General features: G+C 41.2%; 1 long non-coding RNA gene and 1 pseudogene across 1 annotated transcript; both read left to right on the top strand.

Annotated features, from left to right (window-relative positions):
• Window positions 1-439: 439 nt before the first annotated feature.
• LOC144315681 (uncharacterized) lies at window positions 440-13,489 on the top strand. Its single transcript, XR_013381457.1, has 2 exons — window positions 440-948; window positions 13,328-13,489. It is a non-coding gene; the product is annotated as an uncharacterized LOC144315681 (long non-coding RNA).
• Window positions 13,490-21,567: 8,078 nt separating this feature from the next.
• On the top strand, window positions 21,568-21,927 carry LOC144315163 (large ribosomal subunit protein eL31 pseudogene; annotated as a pseudogene).
• Window positions 21,928-22,427: the final 500 nt, after the last annotated feature.

Genomic DNA, 22,427 nt, shown 5'->3' with positions numbered 1-22,427 from the left:
GACGAGGAATCCGAGGCCATTTTTCTTAAAGGTTCATTTACGTACTTTGAGAGAGAAAGAGCAAGCGCAGGGGAAGGGGCAGGAAGAGTCTTAGGCAGACCGTGTGCTGAGCGCAGAGCCGGACACGGGGCTCCATCCCAAGACCCTCCATCACCAGCTGAGCCAAAAGCAAAGCCGGATGCTTGACCAACTGCCACCCAGGAGCCCCCTCGGGCCGGTGCACCCCAGCCCAGGGAACATGAGATGCCTTCCATGGAAGGGAGCGTGGCTCCCGCTTCAGGTATGTCTGTCTTCACCCCGCCTTCGCAGAAACACGACACAGAACACGTAGGACAGCAAGATAAAAGCTGGGTCTTCGTGACACCCGGAGTCAAATAACGGTTCTCACCTCAAGCGAGTCACTGAAGCTCTCGCCGCGCGCCTGCAACGGTGGCGTTTCCCCAGGCTTCAGTGACGTTGGAGGCCACGGGCCTGCAGAGCACGCAAGCCAAACCGCCCTCCCGGTCTGTGTGGGGTAAACACTGCTGTCTCACACACACACTCACACACACACACACAAGAAAGCATATATTTACTTAATGGACACACTCAAAAACTGGAGGACGCCACATAATGTTCAGAAATGGCAAAGTGGACATGCAGTCCAGCCCAGCAAAAACCAGCCAGAATTGAGGGTCAGCTGCCTTCTTTTGAGGGGCGGCCACTCTCTGGTGCCTGCATCACTTAGGCATGGCTCACACCGGGGCCAAAAGGCCTCAGGTTTGCTTCTCTCCCAACTTGGTGTGATGGTTAAGAGCACCAGACGTGGGCTTTGGAAGGCATGTTATCAAATCCCGGCTCTGCCACTTTTAAGCTGTGTGACCTTAGGGAGGTTGTTTAACTTCCTGCGCCTTAGTTTCATTGTCTGTCTTACAGAGATGATCATAGTGACCTGCTTCACAAGGTTTTGTGAGTATTGAATGAATTTACATGTATTGTATTAATAATTGATATAATGTAATAATATATTAATAATATATGTAGAATAGTGCTTAGCATGTATTATTATCACTTTCACAGTACTATAATCATAGTAAGAATCAAATGAAGGGATTATTGTAAAATTACTTTGAAAATGTGCAGCCATACACCCATACAAGATTATTATATTTTTATTACATGCAGCACAGATTTTTTTAAGTTGTTTTGTCTTTTGTTTTAATTCAAGTATAGTTAACATACAGTGTTAGTTTCGGGTGTACAATACAATGATTTGACAATTCGATACATTTCTCAGTGTCCATCAGGATAAGTGTCTCTTATATAATGACACTGTTTCACCCATAACCCCACCCACTCCTGCAGTTTGTTCTCTGTAGTAAGAATCTGGTTTTTTTGTTTGTTTGTCTCTTTTTATCATTAGTGCTCATTTCTCTTATTTTTTTTTAAAGATTTTATTTATTTATCCATGAGAGACATAGAGAAGTAGAGACGTAAGCAGAGAGAGAAGCAGGCTCCCCACAGGAAGCTTGATGTGGGACTTGATCCCAGGGCCCTGGGATCATGACCTAAGCCAAAGGCAGATGCTCAACCACTGAGCCACCTAGGTGTCCCTGTCTTGTTCCTTAAATTCCACATGAGTGAAATAAAAACAGCTAAAACCAAAAACACAAGAAAAAGTAAGTGTTGACAAAGATGTGGACAGAAAGGAACCTTCATGTGCTATTGTTAGAAATGTAAACTGGTCCAGCCACTGTGGAAAACAGTATGGAGGTTCCTCAAAAAATTAAAAATAGAGGGGCACCTGGGTGGCTCAGTCAGTTAAGCATCCAGCTCTTGGTTTTGGCTCAGGTTATGATCTTAGGGTTATGAGATCAAGCTCCATGTAGTGCTCCACACTGGGTACGGACCCTGTTAAGCATCAGACTCTTGGTTGTGACTCTGGTCCTGATCTCATGGATCTTGAAATGGAGCTCGAGGTCGGGCTCGTGCTCAGAAAGGAGTCTACTTAAGATTCTCTCTCCCGTGCAGCCCGGGTGGCTCAGCGGTTTAGCACCGCCTTCAGCCCAGGGCCTGATCCTGGAGACCTGGGATCGAGTCCCACATCAGGCTCCCTGCTTCTCCTTCTGCCTGTGTCTCTGCCTTTCTCTCTCTGTGTGTCTCTCATGAATAAATAAATAAAATCTTAAAAAAAAAAAAAAAGATTCTCTCTCCCCTTCTCCCTCGGCCCCTCCCCCCACTCACGCTCACTTTCTCTCTCTCTCTCCTCTCTCTCTCTCTCAAATAAATAAAGAGTCTCTTTGTCCTTGTCCCTCAGCCCCTTCTCCTTCCCCCTCTAAAAAAAATAAAAAATAGAATTACCATATGACCCAGTAATTCCGCTACTGGACATTGATTGCATGGTTAGTAGTTCTATTTTTAGAAAGGTCTTCCTTCAATTAAGCCTCCATGAATGCTGTTGGAACATCTTTTCATATAACTGAATTTATTCACTTCTGTGAACTTCCATAGGACTTATTTTCTGTATTTTTCCTCTGGTATCAACTTCCTTATTTCCTCAAACATACATCATGTGTCAGACACAGTGCAAAGGGCCAAAGATACAACAGTGAACAGCATCCATTTCCCATGTAAGAGAAGCTTATAGATCAGTGTACCTGCCTACAAGGATAGTAGGATGCTATGTGCAATGACTATTTGACTCTTTCCTGCATAAAAGTAATACCACCCCTTATTTCTCTCATGAGTTACCATTAAGTGCTTCCACAGACCTTATACCATTGATTCTCAGAAGGACTCTGTGAAATAAACTTTATTGTCACAATTTTAGAAGAAGAAATTGAGGTTTGTGCTATGCTCTCTCCACACCATCCCTCTGACCCATTTCCATGGCCTGGCATAGGGTTGGCCCCAGAGCACAACTGAAAAAAAGGGTTCAATAAATGAATAAGCCACACCAGAACCAGTGAGAAGCTGGCATAGTTCTGGCCGACACCATTTCCAAAGCTAAACAGCTAATTCAGTCCAAAAACAATGTGGCCTGTTAGAAAACAACCCATCTAGATAGGAACGGTATAAGAACAGAGGGCTTCAGGAGAAGCATTCCAAGAAAACCAGGAGATCATGAAAGGTCTGATATGTTTAACCTTATAAAGGCCTTGAGTAAGAAGCCACTAAATTTTGAGGGAAAAATTAGCAATAGATATGGAGAGAAATGACCAAATTTTAAAATGAGGTGATTATAAATCTGGACAAAACAAAAAAATATATATAAGAAAGAAAACATAATTTATGTATAATCCTTGGCTCAGATGTCAAGGACACTGAGCATGTGCATAACTGTATGGGGAGGACAGGAAGAGAAGAGTGTGGGTGCAGAATGCTGACTCTTTGTCTGACAGAACAAAGCCAGAGACAGGAAATAAACAGGTAGTTGCCAGGGATTGGGGGTTGGGGGGTGGGTACGGAGAATGGAGAATTGTTGTTTCTTGGGTACAGAGCTTCAGTTTTACAAGATGAAAAGGGTTCCAGAGATTGCTTGCACAAGATGTGTATATACTTAAGGCCACTGGACTGTATGTTGAAATATGGTTAAGGTGGTAAATTTCATTTTATGTGTACCTTACCACAATTAAAAAATGTTTATAAAATAAACAATAAACAAAGAAATCACAGCCTGGGTTGATGGAGTCATAACCAGACAACATTCAAACACCTACCAACCAGCATAACAAGGCTGTGGAATAATCAGAAGGGACACATACAGTTAAACTGTGAGAAATTCAGCCACTAACTGTATGCTTACTCCACAATATTCAAATCCAAGCTTTGACCTTTTGTATCTATATGATTGTTTCATGCTATGAGTACATAGTGTTATTCTGGAGGAATTGAGCCTAGAGCAGAAGTCAAGAGACCCACCACATGATATATCAGAAAGATTACTGAACCTACAACCAGAAGGCCCCAACTCTAAGCTTTGTTTCCTCCCTGCTTAGCTGAGTCACTACCTTCAGTTGATCTGTAAACTATGTTAAGTGATCTATACCTACAGTGCCAGGAACATAATAGGAACTCAAGACATATTTGTTGAATAAGTCAAGAAAAAAAGAATGCTTTTAGAGGATCATAAATATGAAAGCATACTGAGGCTGTGTGTGGTGGTAGGTGTTGGCTGGATCTGTGGTGATGATCTCACAAAGTATACAAATGGCAAATCATTATGCTGTGCATCTGAAACTAAGACAATATCATAGCCAATTGTGCTCCCCACAAAATTTAAAGCAATGATGATCTCACAAAGTATACAAATGGCAAATCATTATGCTGTGCATCTGAAACTAAGACAATATCATAGCCAATTGTGCTCCCCACAAAATTTAAAGCAATGACCATCCCCATCCCACCCCCTAAAAGACAGAAAAGAAATCTGACCACTGAGAAGTTTTCCAGCCTGCTCCAGCTTGTTCAAACCTGATAAGATATCTCTAATTTCCAAATTATTGAACAAAGGTGGGATCAACACTCTAGCATTTTCCTCAATAAGCTCTGTGTGAGTCATCCACTGAATTCATCCTCCCATGAAATAAAAAATAGAAAGTGTACAAACAACAAGAAGGTAGGCACTAAATCTTGAGTCTCCTAAAGCATAAATCAGAAAAATAATACTGCCTAGAAGAGTTAGCTTCCGTGGGATAGAACTGGAAGAAGGAAGTTTTTAAAGGGAGGTCTTCAGACAGCTCAGGTGGCTCAGCGGTTTAGCGCTGCCTTCAGCCCAGGGCCTGATCCTAGAGACCCGGGATCGAGTCCCATGTCGGATTGAGTCCCACAGCCTGCTTCTCCCGCTGCCTGTGTCTCTGCCTCTCTTTCTCTCTCTGTGTCTCTCATGAATAAATAAATAAAATCTTAAAAAAAAAAAAAGGAGGTCTTCAAAATTGAGAGGTGAGCACAACAAACACAAACCTTCTGAAATTCACTCTTGTATCTGAGGAAAGCCCCAAGCACAGACAGTCTCAGAGGTTCCTTTGGCTTCCTCATTCTGTAGTCTCCTCCCAAAATTAGAAATTGGAAAGACCACCACACTGGTAAGTCTAGAGTCTTGGATTTAGTGATTCTGGCATTAAGTAGCTGAAGTGAGCCCAGTACTGCCCTTTTGATCCTTGTGAACCTCAGGAGCTGCATCTGGAAGATAAGGAGATGGTTAAGATGGTGTCTCAGACTCCTTTAGCTCTAAGGTTCTTTGAATCTGTAAGTGTGTTACACTTCCCTGAGTATCCATGACTTTCACTGTTAGTCAAATTTGGTGACAGCAACTTCTAAGAAACTGCTGGGTAGAATGGAGAACAGAGTGGGAAGTGAGGCCATTTGGCTCAGAAAGTATTTTCTCAGTGCTCTCAGGCATGGGGAGGGGCTGTCACAGACAATCTTAGGGTTCATGGATAGTGACCATGCACTGAGTTCTTCAGTGATCATCCAGTAAAAGGCAAAGGGGAAAAGACAATCTAACCTCAATCAGTGAAAAACTGAGAAGAAGGAGGATTCAAAGAATTGCACAGATTGCAAGAGCTCCAGAAGATGTAGAATTGTAGAGTATTCAAAAAACCCAAATCACTCATTCATCTCTTCATTCATTCCTCCAACAGATATCTATTTTGTCCTTCTATGTAAAAATAATTAAAACAATGCAGAAAAATACCTTTCTACTTGAATGGTGCTTTATAATTTTAAATGCAGTTTTATTTTATAGTTTAATCTAACTGTATAAATGGCAGGTTAGTATTATTCCTGCTTAAGAAGAGAACTAAACTCAGAGAGGTTAAGTGTATTTTATGAATATCACAGAGATAATTCACTGAAAAGTCAGAACTAAAATTAAGGTTTTCTTATTCCTGCTCTTATGTTCCTCCTATAAAACATAACCATCTGTTCCAACAAGTTCTACTTTTGCCCTATCAAGTGGATAGGCCTTGGGCCTCACCATGTGAAAACCCTTCCTTTCCTTCATTTGGCTACTTGAGAACAACAATAACAACAAAAACCCTGAAAAGAAAAGACATAGAGAGTGAAAATATTATCCAGTAGAAAATTAGAATGTACATTTTCTTCCCAAGAGGTAAAAGACTGGTATCCCTGGACCATAGATGGACTCCCAGCCCTGACACTGGCTTTATACTAGCTTCTCTGGACCTCAGGCTTATACCCCCCAAACAGGTGATAACATTTCCCAACCCAACACAGAGTTTGGTTTCTAGTATCAAATCACATAGAATATGTAGAGGGCCTGGAAAACAAGAAGTGAACCATAAATGTGTGGTGTGGTTATTATGGTTGTTAAATGTGTGGTTGGGAGAAGATATGATAGCCAATGTTGGCTTGACTTCAGGCTTGGACATCAAGCAAATCCAGAGGAGAGGAATTTGGATACAACTCCTATCTGAAGGAGCAAATTCCATAAGCAGCTCGATGCCTGGAAAATAAGGAACAGTTGGTCTCACAGCTTGGCTGGGCAGGGGAGTTGGCAAATATCCTCGGCTCATTGTGCTCCGCCTGGTGAGTCGAGTGTGCCTCGCCAGGGGCTGGACATTAGCCTCCTTCTGGCCAGAGAGAAGCAAGGGAGGTTGTGACCACCTGTTCTACTCAGGGTGTCACTGTACCTCTTGCACATCTTGCTGCAAAGGCAGAGCGGAGTCCAAGCCAGGTCCCAGGCAAAATCACAAAGCAGAAAACCTCTGCTGTCATCCTCCCCCATGTCTTCTTCAATCTCCTTGTTTCCTCATTTCATAGTCTCCTAGAGGTGCCCAGTGGCCCCTGATAGCTCACGCTCATGACCCTTGTGGCCCTTAGAGCCAGCCTGTGAAGCCAGCACCCTGTACTGCAGATATTTCTGCTCCTTGCCCCCAAATTCACTGCAACTGTACTGCTCCTTCCTTGTCCTGCTCTCAGCAAGCTGCCAGCTAGAAATCTGAGCTAATAAGTAGCTCACATTGAAGAGCTTATAAAAGATGATCAAATTTGAAAGTAACTCCTCTCAGGATCACTAGTATAATAATAAGCTTTCAAATAATTTTCCCCAAAGAAAGAATTCATGAATATCAAGTGGATTAACTCCATGAAAATCAGTGGATCACGGGGCTGACATCTTGAGGCTAAGTCTTGAGGAGTAATGGGAGAATTCAGCTTACTCTCCTCTAAAAACCTTGCATTTCAGGTCCTGATTCCTAAAAAAGTGGAATCATTAAACAAAAGCCAAAAACCAAATATGAAGCAAATACAACAAAATATTAGCTTTTGCAGGCCGAAATAATGAGCAGAAATAGTATTTCTCTTTCCTGAAATTAAAAAAAAAAAAAGTTAAATTGGCTCTGGAAACATCAAATAGGTAGTGTAATGGTAGTAATAAAAGTGGCTTGGAGGCTGAGGTCTGCAGAGTGATACACATACCAACTCTGGATGTGCATCTTGATTAAGTTCGTTTTAACAAACTCTTCAACATATTAAGATCTGATGTCCTGAAGGGTTTCACTGGCCATTAGGAATATCAGTTTCCTTGAAAAGATATCTGAGGGTTTGAAACATGCCTAGTTGCTCAGTATTATCATTTGTCCTGTATCCTCTCTATAGAGTAACCCATTCTGGACAGAGACCCAAAGATACAGCCTATAGTGGGCATTTGTTTTCTTTCAAACACCTGACATCCTTCCCTAGGTGAACCATCTCCTCCTCATTCCACATTTCTAATTTGAATTAGTTCAGGTCCTCCCAGAAGTACACACTAGGTCTGGATGAGTAAGCAAGATATTTCTAGGAGGAAACTCCAGTGAAGGATTAAGGAGAGAGCAGAAATACGTAATGAGAACCTTCATTTTAGACCCTGATGCAGGTCTGGCATCTATAAAAGAAGAAAGGGGAGGAATAATTGGGTAGAAAGGGCTTCAGACTATAAGGCAGTTCTGAGAGTCTCAGCCAGACCAATGGTGGGGGTGGAGGAGTCCCCTGAACTCACTAGAGCCCATTAGAGGAATCCCTCATCAGACAGGAATGGCCTGATTTGAGTTCCCTCACTGTGCTTGGTCACTGGTTGGGAGTGGCCCAGTGAAAATGTGGCCTGGCCCGAAAGATGTAGTAGATCCAAAGGAGCAGCAGCTCAAGGCACTCAGTCAGCTATGCTCCCCACAGCAGATACTCTAGATGAGAGATCTGTCTAGGACATGACCATGGCTGCCATCTAGTGAGACTGTGAATCACACAACCCAACACACCAAGAGAGGGACAGATGAGCCAAGCAAGACCACTGAGAGCCCATCTCTGGAGTTGATATACAGTTATTAGAAGGAAGAAATTCCTTTTTCCACTGAGGAATCCACAGTAGGTGAATCTGCAATAGGTGAATCCAGGGCCACCAACTTTCCTTGGCAAATATTGGGAGCCAAACTGCATCAAGGAGAAAATAAGATCAAACCACAGATGAAAACAAAGTTCAAACTGGGAAGCCCTGAAGCCCAGAGTCATTAAACATCTTCTTTTCATTTTTTTCTCATTCTAGTGTGAGTTGTATTTCTACCATAGCTAAAATAGTTATTTGCCTAATACCTGCATGCTTTCACTGTAATTATCATAATAGATCAGATCTTGAAAGACCCTGAGTCACCTAGACCTAACTATACATTATAATAATCTGAGGAATTTTGTTTTGATACCTAAATTGGACTCCACACTAGTCCAATTTAAATCAGAATCTCTACAGGTAGAGCCCATCTATCAGTTTGTTGTTTTTGTTTTTAACTCTTCAGGTGATCCTGATATCAAGGTTCAGAACTACTGATCTTACCAAATCTCCATTTTGCAGATGCGAAAACTGAGGTTTAAACAAAGGAAGCGACTGGTCCCAAAACTACAAGTTTTTGGAGACAGAATTAAGCTCCAATCACCTCACTTCTAATCTGATGTTTTAAAAAATACAATATGTCATCTTACCTTTGTTCTTTAACAAGTCTGTGTTACTCTGTCTTTCCAAGTCCCTGGAGTTATTTAATTATCAAAACAGGAAGAAGTTTTCCCTCTCTGAAACAAGACCCAAGTACAAAAGAAATAGTGCATTACTCCATCAGCACAAGTCACTACTTCACAATGGCATCCTCCCCTTTACAGCCAACAGTGGCTTAGCACTGGGGGAGAGAAGAGGGGTTCTAGACAGAGCCATGCCATCATGGAGAGAAGCACCAAATAGGAGAAGATTGTTGGTTTCCACTGTCGCTGCTCTAACACACAATGGCTCAATGGCTATTGGGTTTTCTATAGCCTGATATAAAGATGCATCTCCTTTACTCTTGGGAAATAAAGATTCCTACAATCAAAATCCAATTAACATGTAACATAACTCAGGGTTTTGTCTTCTGAAAAGCCACCCTATTTCTGAGTCCTCTTGCTATAGGCATTTGAATAAAATGTCAGTAGAAGAAAGCAAAATGCAAATTTGTGATATTACTACAACTAAGCAAAATGAATTTTTTAAAAAAGTGTGAGTTAATGATGACCATGTCTGAGTGATGGGGTTTGGCATCTAACACAACATGGCAGGGGCCAAAGTAAGGGAGACCATGACCAAAAGTCTAAGCAAGCTCAGGAATGAGATCATAGTCAGTGGTCTGAGGACAGGTACCAAGCCCAGGGCAAAGGTGAATGGGTATAGTAGGAAGACCCACAAGCCCTGGGGAGACCAGGAATATATCAAATCCATGGAAAGGGGATTCACATTTTATGACATTTTCTAATATGATATATATTTTTTTAATTTTTAAAAAATTTTCGGAGAAGGAGAGAGAGAGCATGGTGGCAGGGGACAGAGGGAGAGAGAGAATCTTTTTTTTTTTTTTTAAGATTTTATTTATTTATTCATGAGAGACGCAGAGAGAGAGAGAGAGAGAGAGAGGCAGAGACATAGGCAGAGAGAGAAGCAGGCTCCATGCAGGGAACCCAATGTGGGACCCAATCCCAGGATTCCAGGATCATGCCCTGGGCTGAAGGCAGACACTTAACCACTGAGCGACCCCGGAGTCCTGGGGAGAATCTTAAGCAGGCTCCATGCTCAGCACAGGCTCGACTGAGCCATACAGGCACCCCAGGGGATTCATGTTTTAAGGGAAATGGTTTCAATTGCCAATGCAATGACAATGCTACCAAAAAGTTTTTCTTGAAAGATAGAGTAGGGCAGCCTGGGTGACTCAGTGGTTTAGCGTCGCCTTCAGCCCAGGGCGTGATCCTGGAGTCCCAGGATTGAGTCCCACGTCGGGCTCCCTGCATGGAGGCTGCTTCTCCCTCTGCCTGTGTCTCTGCCTCTTCTCTCTCTCTCTGCGTGTGTGTGTGTCAAAAATAAATAAAATCTTAAAAAAAGAGAAAAAGAAAAAGAAACAGTAGAAGCATTTTAGGTTATAACTCAGTACCAAGAACTCCTGACTCTGTCATGAACCAGTTTTATGATTTTAGAGAAAGCATTTCACCTTTCTAGGCCACAGTGTTATGACTATAAGATAAAAGAGGTGGACTAGATCAGTCAACAAATATTTTTTGAATACCTTTTTTGGGTGCTAGCCATAGGACATTCAGTTCCCTGTTCTCATGTAATTTAGTGGGTAATGGGTTTTAAGAATTTTGATATGACCCACTGTAAGAAATATACAGATATGTTTTAAATTGAACACTGAGTATGTATGCATAAAAATAAAAATTCCATGAAAACTCACTAATATTATATGCAGTGCACTCTGCTGTACTGGTCTGTTCTATTCTAATTTTTAAAATGCTGTCATTAAATTGATTTCATGCCTAACTAAAGGGTTATGACCAGTGGTTTGCAAAACATCATTCCAGAGGATACTCTCTAAGATTTCTTATAGCCCTTTAAATCAATGATTCCATCACTCATCTCTCATCTCTTTAAGCTTCTCCAAGCAAGTGACCATTTATGTAATTTGTGTTTAAACTTGGGCCCTTTATAATCATGTGGACAAAGTGACCTTCCAGGTCCAGAAAAGATCCAGATAATTAAGTAATTTTGGCCAGAGCACACAATATTATTTCTAACATGCCCTATCTACTGAGTTGCATGAGTTTCTTGATGTTAAATAGCTTTGAAATATGTTTCTTTCCCCCCAAATTCCACGCTCTCTTTTTTGTTGTTAGAGAAAGCCCACATTCCCTTAATACCTCAACTTCACAGAAAAAAGAAACACTGCCCATGGCAGAAGGTATATTCAAGAACAACATATCGAACAGGTATTTTCAGGAGAATGCCTCTCTTCCCTTGTCATTTTGCTCCAGTAGAGCTGGGTTATCTAATAACATAGCACTTGCACCAAAAGGATAGGGACTTTTGAAATAGAGTTGTGCAACAGGCAGAAAAAAAAAATGTACTTACTGATAAAGAAATTGTGCTTTTCTTGTTTTACGAAGAACAAAATGGGCCAAAGATGATCTTCCATTTTAGTGTTTGGTCAGTTGCTTGTTAGATTCCCAAAGAAGGAGGATTTCTAAAAGGTGGAGAATACAAGGAATTTTTCAAATATGTGTTATTAAGAATGTGACACACTCACATCCAAGAGGCCCTAACTCCCTCTGCTCCTTAATTGGGCAGTGTGGTCTTGATGGAAATACCATGGAATCAGAGACAGAAGATAAGAATTGGAGTGTGGCTTCTCTTACAAGTAGGTTGATACAAATATCTACTAAAAGCTTTTATTCTCCTACTGAGAAATTTTCGAAATACGTGACATTAATAAGAGATAATAAATAGGTAGGGAAAAGAGTTTTTGTAAGAATTGCATAACAACTATGAAATCTCTAGTACCTAGGAACTCCACAAATGTCAACACGCATACAAATAGCCCGGCCAACTGACAGAGAAGCCAGAGATCAGTGGAGGCTCAGGGGTGAGGGGGATATGGAAGCATCATACTGAAAGCTTGGGGCAATCCAGGTGGATAGCTAGGATTTCTAGAATCTGTGGGGAGGGGCCTCTGGCAATCACCTCACTATGGAAACAGTGAAAAAATCATTCAGTTGAATTCATAAATAATGATCTGAATTCCACATCTTCTTCTTTCCAACTCTGATCTTGGCCAGATTCCATTTCATGCAAATCTTATCCCTTCATGTATTTAAAAAAAAAAAAAGTCAGTGTTTCCAGCCCTACCTATATAATCTCCTTGTATAGTGTCTCAGAATTAAAACTTATAGGGGCACCTGAGTGGCTCAGTGGTTGAGCATCTGCCTTGGGCTCAGGGTGTGACCCTGAAGTTCCAAGATCGAGTCCCAGATGGGGCTCCCCACAGGGAGCCTGCTTCTTCCTCTGCCTATATCTCTGCCTCTCTCTGTGTCTTTCATGAATAAATAAAATATTTTTAAAAATAATTAAAATTAATAATATTCATCCCCCAAACAAGCATGGGGGACCTGGGCTGTAGTGTGAAAACACAACTCTGAGTAACCTGGCTGCTTCTCCCCAACTGCTTGCAACGAAGGTAAACGGAGGGGAGAGAGCTTGGTGAGGTTTCACAAACAGCTTGATGTATAAGCAGGATCTTGAGAGATAAAAAGAACTCAATAAGTTACAGAATGCAGTGCAGTTGGAGGAAACATGGCTGGAGGCAAGGTTTAGGAGAAGATTCCCAAAGGAGAAAGAACATGAGCAGAAACCTGTAGTTAATTCCATTCAATCAAATGTATATGCCTCAAACTAGGGAACCACAGGTTCTGCACCACCACCCTACCCCTCCCGACCCCCCGCCAAGGTCAAGGTCCCATGAGAGAGGCATGCCTGGAATGCCACAAGTGAGTCAATCAATGCATAAAAATATATCCAGGTGACATAGAGAAGTAGATCACATCTCAGAGCAGGAAACCATCCTGTGAAAGTATGTAGCATTTGGGGAGGAAAAATGGCCAAGTTGGGGGAGAGCAAAGAAGCCAACCTATCCTATGTTTGTGGTGATGGAACATAAACGTGGCTTCTGCACAGCTTTCAGTAGACAGCTAATGAGTTTATTCTTTATCCTGTGCATGGTAGGGCACACAACAGTCTCCTGAGCAGACGAATGATAGTATTAGAAAGAATCATTCCGGCAGCAGTGAGCCGGATATATTAAGATGGAGAACTGGAGGCAGGGAAGACTGGTGACACAACAAAGGCTGAAAAATTAAACCAAGGCCTGAAATGGTGATGGCCTGGACCATAACAGTGGCAGAAGAAATGGAGAGATCAGACATATTTTTCTCATCTATCGGGTGGAGGTGGAGTGCTTGCATAGTATCAGCTGAAGATATTAACTAACATGGATTCCTTTCATTTTTAAAGTTCTGATACCAGGATATTTTCTGCTGTTTATATTTAAGAAGATCAACACCAGGGCCATAACACAGCAAGCCTAATTGGACCAATGAGGGGCTGCGGCCAGGAAACAGAGATGATTGTCTTACATCAGCCAATCTTGGTGGCCAATAAAGGAGAACAGCTGCATTCTTGTGACTCTGGTGTACCTCTTGTCATACCAGCATTTCACTCCAGAACCCATCCATCATTTTCCTGAGACACCAAGATACAGAGCAAGGGTTGCAGAAGCGGAGGAAGGGCTGTGGAAGCTCTTAGTTCTTGGCTCTGCTCGTTATTCAAAGTGGGAGGCACGAACCCTCTGCCCCTCCAGCACTGCTGCCATCCCAGATCACACATTTACTACCAAATGGTCACTGGGCCCTGCTGACAAGCAGCCCTGACACTAGATGGTGGAAATGCAAAGACAAATACATCTCAGGCCTGTCACATGTAAAAGGAGTCCTTATGAAGGTGAGCGGCACTTTGCTGACTCCAGTGGATAGTGGAATCTGGAATCATCTCTGCATCACACTTAAGTCTGAGATGCTCTTCAGAGCATCAGGGCCTACTTTGTGTGTTCACTAGGGTTGAAACATAGATTTGAACCTCAGTCTCCCTTGGACGGTATCCCTACAAGCCTGCCTTATCAATTCCTCTCACTGGGACCTAGGCTTTGTCCCTGAAATCTTTAGCTACTGATGGGTTTCTGGCTTGCAAGCAATTAGGCAGCCTGCCATGGGTCCGACTCCTAGCATCCCTACCACTCAAACACACTCACTGCTATTTTACCCATATCAGAATCTCTTGGATTCTACTTAAAATAAATCTCAATTCGGCATGCATTTGTATGCAAACATTTTCACTACAGACGCCTCTTGTGGGGTCAACTTGGTCACTTCTGTCAATGCTAATACTGTCTGACCCAAGGTACCCTAGGGACTCCCCTCTTCACATGCTCCCTACTACAATCCCAGAAATGCAGAAATCTCAGAGCAGAATCATGTGAGACAGGACAAACTCAACAGGTATGGAAGACAGCATTTCTCAGACAACCCAGAATAAAATGAGGCCTTCCCTAGATACTGGCAGCAAAGTACCAAGAAGTAGAAGACAAGAAAGGGCAGGCACTACATGAAGTGTTGAGCCCTTGAGACAAGCAAAACCCAGATATAGGGTTGTTTGGACACAGCTTCATTTTTCATCTGGGCTCTGCTGTCCCAACTAAATCGGGTTATTTCCATGTAAGTGCTGAGCTGCTGTAGGTATTCTTCACCTACAGCTCCCAGGTTTATTTGTGTTCCAACCGATCACTGTGGTTCTCAGAACAAGATGAAAAGTAAAACAGAAATAAACCACCCAGAACCATCAAAGCGGGCTCCTCCCTCCGCTAATGAGCCACCACAGCCAAACAAACGAGGCTTTCTGGTAGTGCACATACATTGCCGTAGCCATGGAAACACACTTAGCAACAAAGAAACCTTGACCTTTTCCCATCTGTTTAGAATCTTCACAATGACACATTAATTTCAACATATGAAAACAAAAGAAAGAAGGGCACAAATGTTACATTTTCTGTAATTCCCAGGCAGCACCTAGCCAGCGTGGGTACAACTCATAGATGAGAAAGGGGAGCTGCTGTTAGTTCTTAGCCCAACACCCCGAGGTGGGACCCAGATGACATTTTACTGGCATTAAGAAAAATGCCTCAAAAATGCTCTGCGGCTTACCAAGAGATTCCTGGAAGGGCTCCAAAATTGGACCAGAGATGGAGAGCCTTGAGAGCAAACGCTAGCCAGTGTAAATATTCCCAAGAGACCATAATGGAGATTTCCAGAAACTAATATTCTGTGAGCACTATTTCCATGCAACCTATTGTTAAGAGCCTAGGGCTGAAGACAATTGAGACAGATTCAGCTCCATTCTATCCAATCCAATAAACATTTAAGGAGACTGTCTCTGTTTTCATTGAACGGATAAGAATTGGATATAGAAGAAGTATACAACACAGGTTCTGCCTCTGAAATAGCACACTTTTTGTAAATAAAGAGATATTAACTCACTTGAATCAATTACAAAAACTCTCTGAAAGCCAAGATGGATGTTGCTGAAAGAATAAGTGAAGGTCCCTGTATGAAGTGTCGCCTGAGCTAAACTTGAAGATATCAGAACATTTTCAATAAGGTAGCTGTCATAGGAGTAGAGAGATGAGTCAAAGATGTATTTAACTCTTTAATAAAAGAACCAGCAGGATGGCAAAGCCAATTTGAAGGAGTTGAGAAACTGATATATATCAGCGGAAAAAAAAGATTACAGACTTAGATGGAAAACCAGTTAATGTCCTACAGGACAATAAAACCCTAGCCTCTGGAGAGATCCTTTCCACCTAATAAAAATCATTTGCAACACATAAATCTTCCACAGTTTAGCATTCAATTTTAGAGAATCTGAGCCTTAATCAAATAACAAATAATAAACCAAACAAAGTTACCTTCCTCCAGTGTGTGAGATGACCTAGGGGTGAATTTGTTATAAAATGCTCTAGGATGACATTGAAAGGGGCATGCCAGATTCTTTCTGCCTTATTTCCAAGTTTTGGATAATCTTCCTTAACGAAGGGAGAATGTAAGTAGAGAACAATGGTGGAAACAAACATCTTTAAAACTGAGGGAAGAATTGGAATGACAGGGTCATTATTCAACCCTCCATTCAAGTGCATTGTTAAGAGAAAAACATCACTCTCAGCTATGGACTAAATAAGACAAACAATTCTGAGAAACACAGGATTGAGCAGATAATCTACAGGATTAGGAAAATGTTGAGAATCCTTTTTTTTTCTTCCATTTTCTAAAAATCCTTGTGGGTCAGTTACAAACAGACTAATAATGGGGTAGGAAATCACTTCTGAGAACCACTGATCCTCTAGAAAAAAAAAATCAAGAGCTACATACAAAAAAGGATTTTGATTTGGTGCTGTTTCCCTTAGAGAAATATAAAATGCTCAACACCTGCTATTTTTTAAGTATTTATTTAGGTATTTGAGAGAGAGAGAGTGGGTGGAGGGGCAAAAGGAGAGAAACTCAAGCAGACTCCCCGTTGAGCATGAAGTCTGACATGGGACTTGATCTCACGACCCTGAGATCATGACCTGACTCGAAATCAAGAGGTGGACGCCTAACTGACTGAGCCATCCAGGCACCCCAACACTTGCTATTTTTAATTAAAAGCTAATACTAATACATTCAATACAACCTTTATGTGCTGAAAATACATATAACCCTTCAAGTTTATGTTTCTGCACGTTGGAAGGGAAGAAAGCAGAGGGGATAGGTAGAAGAAGGCAGAGAAAAGGTTCAGTCCTCTACTGAAAAGAGAACCATGGGCAAACCATCAGACTAGAATAGAACAGACAAAGATGGAGCCTGGCTAAGGACAGTGGAGATGGGAGGAATCAGGAAATGCCACAAATAAGGAGGCACAGGTATAGAAGAAGATATTTAAAAAGAAATGAGGTTAAAAGAGCAAAGTGAGAAGGGACAGGCAAAGAGGTTCAGCAGAGTTGTAAGCAGAGGCAAGCTGCAATCTCCACTTGCTCTCTGGTGACCTCATCGTGTTGTTAGAAGCCGGGATCACTGGCCATTACTCAAAGTTCTTCAGTTTACTCTGTTCCTTAAACCCAGAAGGGGAAAATGTTCTCTGACCCACAAGAGAATATCATGCTGCCTGAATGAACTCAAGCTGGAACCATCCCTGAGGTAAGAGGTATCTGCTCCCAGAGAAACTGAGCAGCTGAGAAGAGATGGCCTGTGTTCATGGCCCAACAGGACTTTCACTTGACTCTGGGACCTAAGCAAGTCCCAGGGGCCCTGGCTATCTTCTCATGTGGCAATAGGAACAGGGTATATATATATATATATATATATATATATATATATATATATGAAATAATAAAACATAAGATAAGAGATAATTATAATAAAATATAATTTTATTTTTATTTTATTATTCTATATTTTATATATATATAAAATAAAGGACATAGGACATAATAAAGTTCAAGGGAAACAACAGATGAGAACACATTGCCAGGCAGTGGGGTGGCCTCCAGGCCCCAGGCATGACAGCCCCTGCCCAATGGAGCAGGCCAGGAACCATGCTCCAGGGGACAGGACACACATGATGCCACAGCCCCTTCTGCTCTCCTGCTTCTCCCACTAAACCTCCTCCACTTTGCCCTGGGCTCCAGACACAACTGGCCCCTGCCTAGAGTGGTTAATACAAGTTAGAGACTGGCTTCTTGGAAGTTTTCTGCTTTTAATTTCTGTTTAAGGACGTACTGGCCAGGGCACTATCGCATTGTTTCACTGAACAGCCTTTCCTGGACAATAAAGTGCGCCTGGCACCCACCTCGGCCCACAAACCCCACAATTAAGTGATCATTTGTCCTCGCAAGCCTGACAGAAACAGGAGTCTGAGGCGGGCTGGGAGGAACCCAGATTTATTAAAGTAATAAATAACCTGGAAGCCCCCACCAAGCCGCTGCCTCCCCCCTCTTATTTATTTCCTTTCTTCGGCTTCAGAGATTGGGAGATGGGGAGGGGGGACTTAATTGCTTGGAAAGAAAGTTGCCTAAAAGCTGCAGAGCACTCTCATCCCAGAAACAATAAAATAAAACTGGGAGGCTCTAGGGCTACAGCTTAATAATGGCTCTGCTGCTGGCTGGGCTGGGCTTCTTGGCAAGCACTCACTCATTGTATGTTTCTAGAAGAGCAACATTCACTCCTGCACATAAATGCACTCAGTGAGGCAGACAGCCATCCCCTGGGCCAGAGGGAGGCCCTCAGAGATGAGGTCCCATTCTCCTTGTCATTTGCTCCTTCCCCTTTATTATGTTGTTAATGATAAGATGTTTTGTATGTTTGGGGTTTGTTGTTTATTTATTTATTTATTTATTTTTTTTAAAGATTTTTATTTATTTATTCACAGAGAGAGAGGGGGGCAGAGGCACAGACAGAAGCAGGCTCCATGCAGGGAACCCCACGTGGGACTCAATCCACGGTCCCCAGGATCACACCCCAGGCTGCAGGCGGTGCTAAACCGCTGCGCCACCAGGGCTGCCCGGTTTGTTGTTGTTTTTTTAAAAAATCATTTGGCAAATACTATTGTAGATGTAGGAATTCCTGGATATTACCTTGTACCTAATATTTTAAATGTCTTTTTTTTTTCTCAGATGTTTTATCTCATTTGATCACAAATTTTAAAATTATTATCACAAAATGTATTTGCATGGCCAGAACTCATCTTTCTAGAATATTCTTGCATCCAAAACTTCATAGCATTATATTATATATTTATTTTTTTAATTCAGTTAACATATAGTGCATAATTAGTTTGAGGGACAGAATTTAGTGATCATCAGGTGCATATAACACCCAGTGCTCATTACATGTAACATTACATAAAAGCATTCAGTAAATATGCAGTTTTCTAGAGAGTCAAAATAAGTGCCATAGACACACACACAAACACACATACTCACTTTATTTTACACACAATTCTCACAAATGTATTTGTATATTTTCTGAGTCTCCAATCTAGAAAGTTATGATCTTTCTTACAGGCTCATTTTTAGAGGCAAGTTGCTCCTCCTCCTACCTCTCTTGTCCAAATTAAGTTTGTGAAACTTACATAAGGTAAAATTAACCATTTTAAAGTGAACGATTCAGTGGCATCTAGCACATTCACAATGCTGTATAACCACCAAGTCTGTCTAGTTCCAAAACATTTTCATTACCCCAATTGTGGAAGAACCCTCTACTCAGGAGCATGTGTATCAACCACAAACACAGCCCGAGCCTCTAGTATGTCAATAATGCTGAATCAGGCATACAGGGAATCAATGATTAAATCTCATGGCCAGTATAAATCTACTTACAAGACTCTAAGAAGCGATCTCAGGTATGTTTTTCTTTTGGATATTACCAAAGGAAATATCAAACTTTGGGGGTTTTTATTAAAGATTTTTATTTATTTTATTTGGGGGGGGCACAAATGAGGGGAGGGCAGAGGGAGAAGGAGAAGCAGACTCCCCGCTGAGCAGGGAGCCCAACCCAGGGCTTGATCCCAGGATCCCATGATCACCACCTGAGCTGAAGGCAGGTGCCCCTCAAAATTTTGAATCCTTGAGCCAAAGGAACCATAAATTACACCAAGACCATTTCATTATTCCAAATTTTTCTTTGCTGTTTCTGTTTTCCAAATGATTTGCTCTGATGGCATTACACCCAACCAGGGTAAAATGTCGAGTGTGGTAGCTGCTGTGGAAATTAGGAGAGTTCTCAAACCCCAGGGATCTGGAAGCAAAGCCAGTTTAATTAGTAGTTCTCCTCATGTCCTGCCAATATTTTTTTGAACTATTAAACAGAGACATCTAATTATAACCTGCAATTCTTTTCTTTTGGGATGTTTTACTTTCATCTTTGGCTTCCTAACACAGTTGATACAAATGATAAGGTATTGTGCCTTTCAATATCTGCCAAGTCTATACATGTTGCACATGAAAAGGAGGGCCCAGGTACCTATAATTGTATGAAAAAGTCTAGAATAACCCCACTCCGCAACTGTGTTGATGAGGAACCACCTAGTACAACCACCTGAATTAAGGTCACATAGTAGAGGTGGTGTTGCAGGGGTAAACCTGGAAGGAAATGTGAAATGTTGCAATGGAGAAGAGGTTTCCCTCTTATTATATAAGCCTTGCTCATAATTTATATTTTAGAGATAGGATATCCAGAGATGTCTTTATCCTGCATCATAATATCATGAATTACATGAGTCAGAAAGTTCTTGGTCTTCTTTTTTTTTTTTTTTTTTTTTTTTAGTTCTTGGTCTTCTATAAGTTACTCCAGGGCTCCTGCAAAAGGAGTCCTGATTTAAGGATCAGAAGGTAGCAGCTCATTTTTAAGGAAGGACTAGAAGTATGGAAACACACACACACTTTATGCCCAAATGAGCCAACTCTATCACCTTAGAAAACACGGACAAGTCATCTGATCTTTATAAACTTGACTTCCCCCAATCTGTGATCCATGAAGAGTAACTCCTTCCCTATTTCACTATACTGTACTTCATACTGCCACTTGCACTGATCAGTTCTCTGTACCTTACTTTCCTTTCTCCACATGTAAAATGAGAAATTTTTATTTCTAAAAATTCTTCCAGTTACAACATTCTTTGCAACTATGAAAGTAAAATTAATCATTCTGAGCACTGGATACATGAGGAAGTTAGTTTAGCTTCAGAGAAATTCCAGAAGCAACTGAATTCGTCCTTGGATAAGAGGTGGGATTGAGTGGAAATGAGACAAAGGAGTTTATTTTATTTTATTTATTTATTTATTTATTTATTTATTTATTTATTTATTTATTTATTTCCATTGGCCCTGGGAGAAAGCTAAGACTAGATATTGGACAGTTAGTTATTCTAGTTGTAATTTTTAGCACTGTTGGCATTAAGTATTAATTGTAGGATGGAACTAGATGTGAAAGAAATATATATTTTGGCCGCTTGGTAATAAATATTTCTTGAAGATTATCATGAATACCTCTAATCTTATTTGAATCTAGTCTTTTCTCATTTCCTGACATCTATCTTCTAAACCTCATTTTCTTATTTTTTGTGATTTTTCCCCCCTTTTAAGGACACCCATGGAACTTAACTTCTGGCCAAGATAGAATAACAAGAGTAAGATTTACCCTTCTCTGAAACCAACTTTAAAAAGGTAATGTAGGGCAGCCCAGGTGGCTCAGTGGTTTAGCGCTGCCTTCAGCCCAGGGTGTGATCCTGGAGACCTGGGATCGAGTCCCACATCGGGCTCCCTGCATGGAGGCTGCTTCTCCTTCTGCCTGTGTCTGTGCCTCTCTCTCTCAGTCTCTCAAGAATAAATAAATAAAATCTTTAAGAAAATAATGAAAAAATAAAAAGGTAATATATAACAATTTTCAAGAGATTAGACATCAAGCAATAAAGGAGAATGATACCCATGGGACAGGAAACAGATGACTATCTCAGATTACTTCAAGAGTGTGCCCAGACAAAATGCTATTCTAGTCACACTTAATTTTTTTAAAAAAATTATACCCAAAAGGATCAAACTATTTCCAGATAATTTATGTACTAAAACACAGTTCAAAAATATTTATAAGGCTTTCCAACTAGGGCCTGGCAGAATGGCTCCCACAAAGAAGGGTGGTGAGAAGAAGAAGGGCCGTTCTGCCATCAACGAGGTAGTGACCAGAGAATACACCATCAACATTCACAAACATATCCATGGAGTGGGTTTCAAGAAGCGTGCCCCTCGGGCACTCAAAGAGATCCGGAAATTTGCCATGAAGGAGATGGGAACTCCAATTGTGCGCATTGACACCAGGCTCAACAAAGCTGTCTGGGCCAAAGGAATAAGGAATGTTCCATACCGTATCCGTGTGCAGTTGTCCAGAAAATGTAATGAGGATGAAGATTCACCAAACAAGCTCTACACGCTGGTTACCTATGTACCTGTCACCACTTTCAAAAATCTAGACTGTTAATGTGGATGTTAATCGCTGATTGTAAAATAAAAGTATAAAACTGCAAAAAAATATATATTTATAAGAATACACAAATATCCAGCACCCCAACAAATAAAACCCACCATGACAAGATCTAATTATAGAAGCTAGAGAATACAACCCCTAATAAGTAAGAAAAATCAAATTTAAACTAACCTATAACTAGCACAAATGTTATAATTAGCAATCAATAACATTAAAATATTATAGGGCCACCTAGATGATGCAGTCAGTTAAGCATCCAATTCTTGGTTTCAGCTCTGGTGGTAATCTCAGGCTCATGAGATCAAGCCCTGCATTGAGCTCTGGGTTCATTGTGGCATTTCCCTGTGATCCTCTCTCTCTCTCTCCCTCTCCCCTTCCTCCCCCACTCCTGCTCTCTCACTCTCTCTCCTAAATAAATAAATAATTTTAAAAATAAAATAGTTATTATAACAAGTAGAAAATCCTGACATAATAGAAAAAGCAACTACAGGAAG

This window comes from Canis aureus, chromosome 6 (assembly GCF_053574225.1).
Source record: "Canis aureus isolate CA01 chromosome 6, VMU_Caureus_v.1.0, whole genome shotgun sequence".
NCBI classification, from domain to species: domain Eukaryota; kingdom Metazoa; phylum Chordata; class Mammalia; order Carnivora; family Canidae; genus Canis; species Canis aureus.
The sequence above is the reverse complement of the archived record's forward strand: the minus strand, read 5'-3'. Positions and strand labels throughout refer to the sequence as shown.